Raw genomic sequence first — 14,038 nt, 5'->3', positions numbered from 1 at the left:
TAGATTTATGCAAATAAAAAAAATTAAAAAAATACTCCTTTGTCATTTTCTGTGGTCTGTGGCGTAAATTATAAAATTCTACTTGTGAAACTAAAATAGAATGGCGCTGAAGCATTCCCCTTCCTTGGACAGAGTTGTATCATAATAATAGACAACAGAGAGCAACAAGAGGAATATTTGGTACAAACTGTCGGCTTTAACCAGTGACAAAGTGTTAATGGCTACTGTCATGTCGTCTTTTGATGTATGTATTCACAGTTTTATTGTTAGTTTGTGAAGCCAATGAATGTGGGGGGGGGGGGGGGGGGAGGGAGGGGGGAAGGAAAAAAAAAAACTGGCTGTGCTGACAAGTGAATCTGACTTTGCCCGAGACCTAGGTTAGGTTGGAAGATGATAGTTTGGTTGTAAGTTGGCAAAAGCAACAAATGTGAACCTAAAGAAAACCTGGTTGTGGTGACAGACTGATTTGTAGCTTAACCCGTTTGAACAAATCACCACTGATATCATGTAATAGTTGCCATGTTGTTTACCTTGTTTATCTCATGTTCCCTATGTCACTAGTCAAAGCTGATTTCTCGTGATGAATGTTCTTTATCCAACAGAGGGACATATAAACTAATGATCAACAGACTAACTCTGAAGTGTGGTTGAGGTTTTGTCTTTGCCCCACTACTGTTCTTAGCCTAACATTCGTTTATTATTTGCTCCAAGTAATCTGACATTACACTCCGCACTACAGATGTCAGACAAACAACGGCATATCAGCTGGGTGGGCAGGAGGGGCAGTCACTCCCCCACTTCAAACTCTGGGGGAGGGTTACAGTTTCTGTCCCCCACCTGACCCCACAAACTCACTTGGAGTTTTATTTGATCTATAGGCAGAGTCAGTGAATAAACTATGCTGCCATCAAGAAATGTGGGGGTCAGCATTTTTGTTTTTGCATTTGACTGAAGCATCTTATAACACCTACCACATTTGCCCTCTCCCTTCATTCCATTTTTTCAGTCTGTGATTCCTCATGAGGGACAGCCTCTGTATGCATATGCAAAAAATCCTGCATGGCACTTTTGAATGGTGGCTTAGACTGACTGGACCCTCAGGGCCAGCGATGTCATATAGGTGAACTATAAAGTGGCCAGAGTGCTGGATTTGGGAGAGGAACACCAGAGTTAAGGCAGAAATCTTGACTGGAAAAACTGGTTTTGCTGTCCCTTTACGGTGTTGACAAATAACTTCTGCACCTGTGTAATAACATACTGTGCAAAACAAGTATTGCCACCACCGTCATTACTTACTGTTCGGTTCATCTTGGATCTAAGTCCGCACACGTTTGTAGATATACACACGGTGCAAAACTTTTTTGATCAGTGTTGTCTCATGGTCATGCAGGCACAAGCCACGTGCGGTCCTATCAGAAATGACAAACATTGGCTAACAATGCCCAAACAGCAGTCGGTAGGCCTGCCTGGCTCTTCGCTGCAACAATGTCCACCGCACTCTACAAACAATTCAACATTTAACAAAATAAAAACAACATGATAACTCCCCCCTCTTTGCTCCCTTCATGACTGCCGTGGCTTTATGCCATAACGACACGGCTATGTATTATTGTTCTGGTAAAAAATGTGAAACATTTACAATATAAAGACCCACACATTTGATTTGCAGTTTCGAGGTGGTACGAGTGAACCTTTGTAGTGAAAGGTATGTAATTATTTTACATCAGTAATTTGTCATAAATCTTCAAGCTCAATATTGATTGTTCTCAGTAGTTCATTGAATAGTACATAATGTAATAAATGATGTACATAATATTGAATATTACGTGCTACCATGTGGTGTCGATGAGACAAATCCAAACCCAAAAGCTCAATGACTGATTTCAATGTGTCATCCCCATGGGCTGTAAGAGCAGAACCTTTGACTCATTTCAGGGAAAACTATGAGCAGGTCCAGACAACAGTGACTGAAATATTAAATGTACTGAGCTCAGTTAGAGACGAAAGAAGGCCAGTCCCGTGGGGCTATGCAAAGCGGCTCAAAAAGTTTGAAACTAATTTTTATATAACAGAAGCAATTGCAGTGTTTGGACTGTGTGAGGAACTGGCCGGATCCCTACAGAATCCAAATTTTAATGCATCTGGTGTGAAACATTATGTAGAGGTTCTAAAAGTAGGTCTTGCACATCTTAGGACTACGAAAGCATTTGACATGCTTTTAAAGAAATCCAAAGATTATTCTAACAACCTAAATATGAAAGTCCCAAATATCTCATGGCCTAGAAAAGTACCAGTGAAATTGCAGGACATGGAAACAGTGTCTGTTCTCAAGGAATCGTCTCAAGAAAAATTGAAATTCTTGATCTCCTTCTGAATGAGGTTGATTGAACATTCAATCAAGTGGATATAAAGCGACTATCCCATCTTGAAGAGATATTTATTATGTCCTCCCAACACATGCTCCATCTACATGATGTTTGGAAGAATTGCTTGGAGTACATACAGCAGACTTTAACGTGGACAGGCTTCATGCACAGCTCGAAATGCTGTGAACAATTACAATTGGTATACAACAGTGTAATGTATCCTCTATTGGAGGAAAGTTTATAGCTGAACCTGTTAGGGTTAAAGAACTCTTTCAGCAAGTTATTCGCCTCACCATTCTGATTCTGACAGTTCCAGTATCGTTAGCATCCTCTGACAGGTCTTTCAGCACCTTGATATGACTTAAAACTTCCCCCCAGATCAACAATGACTCAATTGAGACTCAACTGTCTACCCCTCTTCCATGTTCATCAAGACAGGGGTGGGAAAATTAACCTCATGGATATCATGAAAGAATTTGTTTCCCAAACTGTTGAAAGGAAACCTACATTTGGAAATTGTATGTAAAATTTTTTCGGTCTAAATGAAAACAATATAAATGCTCCCTTCTTTTTCAAACAAATCATGTTTTTCTTTTTTTCATTAAGATGTGATGCACAGCATTTGTAAAACAATAATAATAACAAAATGTTTCTCTCTGGCCGATCTATATTGCACTCTACAGTAAATATGAACTCCTTTTTGTAAATGGTCTCAAAACAAAGTAGGACCAATGTCTTCCCAGATAAATGATGTGTTTTTAAAAATTAAAGCAATGAAACTGCTTTCAAGAGCATAACCTATAAAATTGGGCCTTATTAGTATCAGTGACTTATTTCTCTCTGTAGAATGACAGCACTGATTGCCCAACACACCTTCCCATTACAATTGGTATGCAAGCATTTTTAACGCTTGTCCTGAAAGACGAAATCAGTAAATGGGTTTGCTTGCCCCCTCTCTAAAGAAGTGGTTGGTATGCCACTGCAGAAAAAATATGTTAATAATTACATTGGGTAGATTATGGTTTACAGTTGGGAGAAACCGATTTTTTATGGTTTACTTCACTAAACTGTTCATGTGTTGCAGTCCATCATAACAAGTGCATATAGGTATTCTTTTATAGTGTAAAAAAAGTGACTTAGTAAATAAGACTTCATGGCTTTACAAAATTGTTTATTGTATTCCAGAGACTTTATGCTTGTGGTGTGCCTATTGAAAGCTGAAGGTATTGTTGAATGCTCCCTTTTGACAAAGCTGTATATTAGCATGTAATACATGCAGGTTTGATTATAGGCAGTTGTGTATTAGCATGTAATACATGCAGGTTTCAATATAGGTAGTACAATGTTTGCGAAAATCACTGTTTTTCTTAAGATCAAACAATGGAAAATCCATGATGGAATGTAACAATACCAGAGAAGGGAAGTTGCTACTCACCACATAGCGGAAATGCTGAGTCGTGATAGCCACAACAAAAAGATTCACACTATTATAGCTTTCGGCCATTAAGGCCTTTGTCAGTAGTAGACACACATACACACACGCACAACCACACACTCACACAAACGCAACTTGCACATACGTCTGCAGTCTCAGAGAGCTGAAACCACACTGCAAGCAGCAGCACCAGTGCATGATGGGAGTGGCGACTGGGGTGGGTGTAAGGAGGAGGCTGGGGCGGGGAGGGCAAGGGAGAGGGATTGTATGGTGGGAGTGCCAGACAGTGAAGTGTTGCAGTTTAGATGGAGGGCAGGAGAGAATGTGCAGAGGGGGAGGGGGTAATTAGCAGAAAGGAGAGAAATAAAAAGAAATCAAAAGAAATTAAAGTACTGGGTGTGGCGGTGAAATGACGGCTGTGTAGTGCCTGGAATGGGAACAGGGATGGGGCTTGATGGGTGAGGACAGTGACTAATGAAGGCTGAGGCCAGGAGGGTTACGGGAACGTAGGATGTATTGCAGGGAAACTTCCTACCTGCGCTATTCAGAAAAGCTGGTGTTGGTGGGAAGGATCCATACGGCACAAGCTGTGAAGTAGTCATTGAGATGAGGGATATCATGTTTCGCAGCGTGTTCAGAACAGGTGGTCCACTTGTTTTTTGGCCACAGTTTGTCGGTGACTGTTCATGCAGACAGACAGCTTGTTGGTTGTCATGCCTACATAGAATGCAGCACAGTGGCTGCAGCTTAGCTTGTAAACCACATGACTGGTTTCACAGGTAGCTCTGCATTTGAAGGGATAGGTAATGTTAGTGACCAGACTGGAGTAGGTGGTGGTAGGACGATGTGTGGGACAGGTCTTGCATCTAGGTCTATTACAGGGATGTGAGCCATGAGGTAAGGGATTGGGAGCAGGAGTTGTGTAAGGATGGACGAGTATATTGTGTAGGTCCAATGGACAGCAGAATACCATGGTAGGAGGGGTGGGAAGGATAGTGGGCAGCACATTTCTCATTTCAGGGCACGACGAGAGGCAATCGAAACCCTGGCAGAGTCTGTAATTCAATTGCTCCAGTCCCGGATGATACTGAGTTATGAGGGGAATGCTCCTCTGCGGCCGGACTGTGGGACTTTGGGAGGTGGTGGGAGACTGGAAAGATAAGGCATGGGAGATTTGTTTTTGTACAAGGATGGGAGGATAACGCGGTCAGTGAAGGCTTCAGTGAGACCCTCGGTATATTTTGAGAGGGACTGCTCGTCACTGCAGATGCAACGACCACGGGTGGCTAGGCTGTACACGAGGGACTTCTTGGTATGGAATAGGTGGCAGCTGTCGAAGTGGACGTATTGCTGGTGGTTAGTGGGTTTAATATGGAGGGTAGGTTCTGATTGTTGTGTTGGTAGTTCCTACTGCTTTCAACACTTTTTACTTCAATATCCACAGCATGTACTCTGTTTCACAGTTGAAGGATTAATGGAATCACAGTCTGAAGGTACTTTATGCTGTTTGATGTTCAGAACTGTGTGAAAGCTATTGCTTTAAATTTGAGCTCTTTGTCAGACACTATAGTTCAGGGAAACTCTCCATTTCCTGGAAGGTGGACTCATGCATTTGGACTAGGTATCCACTGCTATTAACCACACAGAGCCAAGTGTTATAGTTCAGGGACCCCTTCAGTCCCTAGAGTCTGGACTAGGGCATTTATTGTGACTTCTGTTGTGGATATCATGCTTAACATGTTGGAGTACAAGTCCACTGCAAGAAACCACATAGAGCCAGACACTATAGCCTTTCAATCCCTAGAATCTAGAATAATGTATTTGTTGTGGCCTCTGTTATGCTGGATGTCGTGTTAACCATGTATTGGTATTTGTATTAGGTGTCCACTGCTGGTAGCCACACAGAAATTGGTAATGGCCCTGCAAAGTCCAGATGAATTCTGTCACAGGATTGGCAGGAGGCCGAACAGGGGTTGAAAGATTGGTGTTGTGCTGCCTGCTGCCTGCTGCCAAATGCAAGATGAGATGCTATGTACCACGGCTACCATGTCCCTGTTCAAGAATGGGCAGTAAGATTGTCATCTCACTGGAGCTTTCATCTGTGATAATCCCCAGTGTCCATGATGAAGTAAGTTTAGGACACGGGGCCCTGATGTAGCTGGCGTAATGACAGGGTGCATGTCTGCCTCAGCACCTATTATGAGGGGATCATTAATGACTGCTTGACATTGGTGGGTGAGGGACTAGGTTTGGAGTTCTGGATTTTTGTTTTTCGGAAATGTGTGTTGGGGATCTGTGGAGCCTGGTGTGCACAACTTGTCATAGGATTAGATTGCAGCACATCTCTGCAGTGATTCTAGCTGTTGTTATGAGAAATACTTCCAAGGTTTGTCTTCTTTCAGCTGTCTCCTTTCTATTTCTATGTGAAACATCAGATTTCCTACTGGTCAGATGCTAGATGTAGCCCGATGCGAAGCTGCAATATGGGATCCATTTTCACATGTTGCGCTGTTGGCTTACAATTAATTGTAAGATCATAAGAGCTTAGCAAAAGGGTTGTAGGTTTGAAGGCAGAGTAGTACATTGCAACTGGTGGGCTGGGTCCCTTCTTTGTTTATCAAATGCCTGATGTACTTCACTTGCTATTGGATAGCCTGGCACTGGTCTAAGTTGCAACTTAGCCCTTTGGATTTAATGTACTAAACAGCATGAAAAATTTTGCAAGTGGTGCTGGCTCATAGCTCAATTGAGCTATCTAAATAGGTTGTGTAAGTTGGTACAGAAATGTTTAGCTGTTCCAGGTAGCTTTAGAAGACAGCAGGGGCAGAATAGATTGCAAAGGCAAGTCCTTGTATTTGAACAAGCTGAACTGGCATTGTTTTGTGCTCCTTCATTTAATGGCACTTGCAGGTGTCTCTATGAGGTCTATCTCAGAGAAGTATTCTCCTCTGAATAGTTTTATGGGCAGGTCTATTTGTGGAGACAAAATTATGATTTAATGCTGTCCTTTTATTGAACATGATGTTTCAAGCTTTAATGACTGTTCCAGTGTTACAAAAATTCAGACGTGACATTAGTATTTTAAAATTCCAATTTGAGACAAAATTTACATATTCAATACGTAAATTTTATCCTTTATCAACAGTTTTGACATAATCTAAAACACCTTTTCAGTGAGATTTAAATTATCAAAAGGTAATAAATTTTTGAAAATATGTAAATTTTGAAGTTAAGTGTTTTGTCAAATTATGTATGGGCATGGTATAGGGTAAGTTTTGACTTGTACCTAGCCGTTAAGTGTTGATTTAAAGTCACCAAATAGCCATACCAAGTCATTTTATTTTTTCACTACTACCCAGGATGCAGCTAAAGCATGCACTTTAACTGTTTCAATTATCCCAGCCTCTTAGATTTGAGTGAGCTACTACTTGACGATTGCACATAAGGATACCAGAACAGGCAATGCTCAGTAGAAATGAGGCACTGCATTCAGTCACAAGAAGATGTGAGCCTGGAAGTCTGTGGCACACCCTAGGTCAGTTTCGAATATAGGTGTGATTGCTATGCAGAGATTGTCATATTCATGAAATAGATAATTCTCAGAGATGTCCTGAATTTGATCATTGATGGAGAATCCAAACAAAGAGAAAGCATCCTGGTTGAAAATGTCTCTGGCTGAGTTACTATCAGCACCAAAGAAGGTTATCAGTCATTTGACCGTCTTGTATGCTCTAGAAATTATGAAATGAGCTTGGGGTTACAATGAACTGTCACCATATGCTACCAAATTATTGCAGTGTGGGGATAGCTTTGGGGAACCTAGAAGTGCATGCTCTTGGAGGTTTATCAAGAGAATTGTTGTCCTTTGTCCATTAGGAAATGTGTGTGTTCCTAATTGTGAAGTTTATAAATAGAATGAAATTTTCACTCTGCAGTGGAGTGTATGCCGATGTGAAACTTCCTGGCAGATTAAAACTATGTGCTGGATGGAGCCTTGATCTTGGGACGTTGCCTTTTGTAGTGGGTGCTCTACCAACTGAGCTACCCAACCATGACTCATGACCTATTCTCACAGCTTCACTTCTGCCAGTACCTTGTCTCCCACATTCCATACTTCCCAGAAGCTCTCCTGTGAAACTTGCAAGACTAGCACACTTGGAAGAAAGGATATTGCACAGGCATGGCTTAGCTGCACCCTGGGGGATGTTTCGTGAAATTTTAACTGTGGATGGAGTGTGTGCTGATATGAAAAATACTTGCAGATTAAAACTGTGTGCCAGACCAAGACTCAAATTGGGAACTTTGCCTTTCATGTGGATGTGCTCTACCAACTGATCTACCCAGGCATGACTCACGATCCATTGTCACAGCTTCTGGAAACATCCCCCAGGGTGTGGTTAAGCTGTCTCTGCAGTATGCTTTCTTCCAGGAGTGCTAGTCTTGCATCTTTTGCAGGACAGCTTCTGTGAAGTTTGGAAGGTAGGGGATGCGGTACTGGTGGATGTGGAGCTGTGAGGACAGGTTGTGAGTCATGCTTGGGTAGCTCAGTTGGTAGGGCACATGCTCACAAAAGGCGAAGGTCCTGAGCTCGAGTCACTTTCTGGCATACAGTTTTAACCTGCCAGGAAGTTTCAGGTTTATGCTGGGTGTTTATAAATGAATATCGGGGTTTTAATGCTTTATAATATTTGTTACATTAAACTTACAGTTATAAATGATATGTCAAATGAAAGAGCAACTCAAACAGTTTTACCAAGAACCTTATAAATGTTCAATGTGAGCACCATTTGTCAAACGGCACACATCAAGTCTATAGCCCAAGCGCTGGATAGGCCGCGAGGGGCCCAATGACAGGGCTTGCTTTGCATGGTCTCCATGTTCACCCGACCTAACGTCATGCAATTTTTTCCTTTGGGGCTTCATCAAGGATCATGTGTACATGCCTCCACTACTAGCAGACCTCCCTGAATTAAGAAACTGGATTGAAGTAGCTGTTGCTACAATCACTGAAGACACACTTGTCACCGTTTGGAAGAACTCAGCTATAGACTTGTGTGTACCAAGTGACAAATGGTGCTCACTTTGAACATTTATAAGGTTCTTGGTAAAACTGTTTGAGTTGCTCTTTCATTTGACATATCATTTATAACTGTAAGTTTAATGCAATAAATATTACAAAGCGTTAAAACCTCGATATTCATTCATAAACACCCTGTACATAGCTTGTTAACTAAAGATAGCCCAGGGGAACTATTGCCTCAAGTTTAGGTGCTATTATATGATAAGTATGTGGGACTAGATTTAATTGTAGTGACAGTTTGTGACAGACTCTTTGGAGATGACTGATCTTTCCAGGAGTGTGCTATGCCCAGTTATCAGAACTCTCTACAAATGAATGAATTTGAAGCTGTCTGGCTGTGACAGTAGTTCCTATATGCTGAAGGGGCATGACTGCTGTTCAGTCAGTGACACAGCTGATGTTGATGAATTGTGACTCTAATCTCAAAACAGGTTTGCAGGTATTTCTTGTTAGTGGGACACACTGTGGGGTTAGAAGCATTTATGCTTGCAGCTGGGCCATGAAACACTCCTGCCTGTGTAATTTTGAAGGAGTGTATGGTTGTTGTAATATCTTCCAAAGAAGGATTGTCTAGTTTGATCACTGATGCGTGTACTTCCAGACTGGGGCCAACTGAACTACCACATCTCAAATTGGTTGCTGGGTTTGTCAGCTGAAATGACATCTGTGACTTAACCCTTGTAAATCAGTCTCTTAGGAGTGATATGACTGGCTGCCTGTTTCTGGTATTGCTGGAAATTGAGCTTTGACCACATGGAATCTTTTGTGAATAATGATTCAAAAATAAAATGCACATTTCCTTGAATTTGTGGGTGACTAGATTGAGACTGGAGCCAACTTCTTGTGTAACAAAAATTTTCTCTGTTGAAGTCCAAGACAGGAAGAGCAACTGCTGGAGGATATCATCAGTTACATAAAAGGTCATGAAGTGCTGTATCAGGCACTGTAAATGAATTTCCCAATCTTCTTTGGCATCGTTAAAGGCCAGAATGCTACAAAGATTTACCACCACCTTTATGGGGTGGGTACACTATTACTGTAGTTGTGCCCTCAGAAGCTAAATTTCTTGATGCTTGATGAAGCAACTCATTTTGCTGTTGCTGATGTTGCAACAGCTGCTGACACTGTTTTTAGAACTGCTGCTTCTGCTTTGAAGCTATTTTGGAACTGCTATTTCAAAAGCCTTGCTTCCACGACATTAAACTTTTACCTTGTCGCCAATTTTAGTGAATAAGATAGAACAGAATACTGGAGGTAATGTGAGAACCTGTTGAGAATACACTGATCAGTCTAGGTCATTAAGCAGTGGATCACTGAAAATGTATAGGCAATGCAGAACAATGAGGAAATGTGCAAGTTTAGATGGCACAATTGATAAACACAGTCCAATGAGTAAGCAGGATAGAGGAAACCAGAAACTTTAGCAAAGCCAAAATCAAGAATCAGTAGTGCATTACAATAGCAGTGTAAAAAGTGTGACTACTCATTGCGTTCTTGGTTGGAATTCTCATGTGGTTTCACACCTGACATAAGTTCAGAACTATGTGCTCTGTTTCTGCCCAAGAAAATGAAACAACACAATACATTTAGTTTTTTTTCATGATCTTGTAGAAATGGAAACCATGTGCAAAAATTTGTTTAATGGATTGTAACAATACGAGAGAAGGAAAGTTGCTACTCACCATATAATGGAGATGCTGAGTGGCGATAGGCACAATAAAAAGATTCACACAATCACAGCTTTCAGCCATTAAGGCCTTTGTCAGCAGTACACACACACAAACACACACACACACACACACACACACACACACACACACACACACACACTCATGCAAGTGCAACTTGCACACATGTCTGCAGTCTCAGAGAGCTGAAACTACACTGCGAGCAGCAGCACCAGTGCTTGATGGGAGTGGCGACTGGGTGGGGGTAAGGAGGAGGCTGGGGCAGGGAGGGGGAGGTATAGTATGGTGGGAGTGGCAGACAGTGAAGTGTTGCAGTTTAGATGGAGGGCTGGAGAGAAGGTGCGGAAGGGGGAGGGGGTAAGTAGCAGAAAGTAGAGAAATAAAAATAAAAAGAAATTAAAAGACTGGATGTGGCAGTGAAATGATGGTTGTGTAGTGCTGGAATAGGAACAGGAAGGGGGCTGGATGTGTAAGGACAGTGACTAATGAAGGTGGAGGGTTACGGGAACATAGGATGTATTGCAGGGAAAGTTCCCACTTGTGCTATTCAGAAAAGCTTGTGTTGGTGGGAAGGATCCATATGGTACAGGCTGTGTGCTTCACAGCCTTAATGGCTGAAAGCTATGATTGTGTGAATCTTTTTATTGTGCCTATCACGACTCAGCATCTCCGCTATATGGTGAGTAGCAACTTACCTTCTCCTGTATTGTTACATTCCATCCTGGATTTTCCATTGTTGAATTCTATCAATTGTAACAAATAAAAAACAGGTCATTAATTTCACCTAATCTTCATCATTTATTGGTGCTTCTGGTGCTCTATCTGTCTTATAACATACCTAGCAACCGACTCCCTCCTCCATTTTCTTGTGACTAACATGGTGTACTTCTCCTTAGTTAACACAATTCTTACATACTGAGTTTTCTATGCAGGTTATGAATAATTGTTCATATTTAGGTTAAATATTAAACAGATGTCAGTTTTAATGCAGCCTCTCCACCAGTGCATTATAATCATCTGTGGGAACAAGTAAACCCAGCAATGCATCGTAGTTGCTAAATATGTATGGGAATTACATATACATCATTAACTCCTTCCCCCCACCCCTCTTACCTTCTAGTCATCTGTTCATCCTCCCTCTCATTGTCCATTTCCTCCTCCTACCTCCCCCCCCCCCCTCTCTTTGTGCATCACATCCTCCCCATCCCTCTATCCATTTCTCCTTCCTCTTTATATGTCCATTTCCGCCCCACCCCTGTGCTCTTACCCCTCTCTATGACCTTGAATCTTGTTTATTGTTATTACAAACAAAACCTTTATTGGAAAATGATGTGTCTTAAAATGAACAGGTAAATCTGTTGGAATCATTAGTATTTAGGGATGAGAGAGACCTTCCCAGTTGCTGGATCTGTTGGGATAGAGCTCCAATGACACTATTTTGTGAATTTTTAATTAGTGGGTGGTTAGGATTACAAAGTCTCAGATGATTCAGATTCCATAGTAGAATTCTAATCATAAGCTGATAAGTAATAAATTCACCTTTCCTGTTTTCTGTAAAACTGATGGCAAGGAAGAAAACAAACCAGTACACTGTTGTGATACAAATTTTGTTTGAAATTACATTTAAGGAGACTGAGTGTATATGTGATGAAAAATTTGTTTAACGGTTTGCATGCCTTGCTGTCATGGCTGAAACTGCCTGCAAGGGGGGAAAAAAAACCTGAGTGTTTATAGTGTGTTGTGTAAAAATCTGATGCAAATCGGTCAATGTCTTATCAATATTTTTCTTAGCAATGTTTCTCTTTTCTCTATTAAATACATATTTACATATTATATGGATTAAAAAATATGTAGCCGATGTCCAAATTTTCATTAGAGTATCATGAAAAAATTGGAATTAAATCAGTCAAGAACTCCCTGAGCTCGTGGTAACGGTGTTTCCCTTTTATGTACACACAAATATTTATATGATAAATATATTAAAAATTATATAGCCTGTGTCCATCTGAAAACATCATGCAAAAATCTGAAGTAAATTGAACTTTTTGGGATTTTTGGTAACAACATTTCCTCTTTATGTATTACATATATATTTATATATTATATGTGTTAAAAATATATTGCGTATGATCTATCCAAATGCTCATTAGAGTATTGTGTAAAAATTTGAAGTAAATCAGTCGAGCACTTTTCGAGTTTTTTGATAGCAATGTTAAACAATGGTGTACCTTCCTATAGTATTATAAATATAACTTAGTGTTCCTGTTTTTAACAGCTCAAGGAACTTCACCATGGTGGTAGTTGTTGACACTCACAAAGACAAAATTACAGTTTAATGTCGTCCTTTTATTGATCATGATCTTCAAGTTTTATTGATTGTTCCAGTTACAAAAATTCAGACATGACATTAGTATTTTAAAGTCCTTGATAAACAATGTTGACATAATATAAAACACCTTTTCAGTGAGATATAAATTATCGAAAGGTGATAAATTTTTGAAATTATGTAAATTTTGAAGTTAAGTGTTTTGACAAATTATATAGTTTTTAATGGTATTTGTACTCTTTGAAGGTTTGAATGAATTTTTGGTTTGTTATACAAGATATGGTCATTGTCAAAGTGAGCCTAGTATCAGCCACAATTAAACTGCTTCTGTGTACATGTAGATGGCTGCAAACATGGTTGTAAATACCATATGTCAGAAATCTTTCTCACCTTTATCAACAGATGAGAATATAAATTGAACATCACAAAATTGTATAAGCATAAATATCAGGGTTAGTATTCTGATGTACCAGGTGTAATCAAAAAATTCAGTGAATAATATTATTGGAAATAAAGTAATAAGCTTACATGAAATCTGATTTAATGTTCTTCAAATTACTGTCCCTAACTAGAGCAACGCACTTATCTTAGTTTCGAATCCATGACTGGAAACATTTCTGGCAGGCTCCTTTTGGAAGTGTGTACAGCTGCTCTTTCAAGGACCTCTCAGTATCGGTTTCCTTTAGGCACAGTTTTAATTTTTTGGAAGAGGCAGAAGTTGCAATGTGCTAAATCTGGCAAGTAAGGCAGATGTGAGCACATGGGAACACTTTTACTATCCAAGATCTCAGAAATCAAAAGTGAGGTGTGTCATGGCATGCAATCTTGACGAGGAAAGAAACCAATGGCCTGTTTTCTGATTTCTTCCTTTGTACATTGTTTTGCAAATGTTGCAGTATGTCCTTGTAAAATTCAGCATTTACAGTTGTTTCCCTTGGACTGAACTGTGATCTCTCTCTCTCTCTCTCTCTCTCTCTCTCTCTCTCTCTCTCTCTCACACACACACACACACACACACACACACACAGTGTGGCATGGTTAAGACTGTTTGTGGAAATGTCTGGGACACTACAGCTCTGTTGAGAAAAAGGTTTTAATACAAGTCATTCATCTCATAAGGGGACGTTCAGTGACACTACACTT

The sequence above is a fragment of the Schistocerca americana genome, chromosome 2 (genome assembly GCF_021461395.2).
Source record: "Schistocerca americana isolate TAMUIC-IGC-003095 chromosome 2, iqSchAmer2.1, whole genome shotgun sequence".
Lineage (NCBI taxonomy): Eukaryota > Metazoa > Arthropoda > Insecta > Orthoptera > Acrididae > Schistocerca > Schistocerca americana.
Note: the sequence above shows the minus strand (reverse complement) of the source record.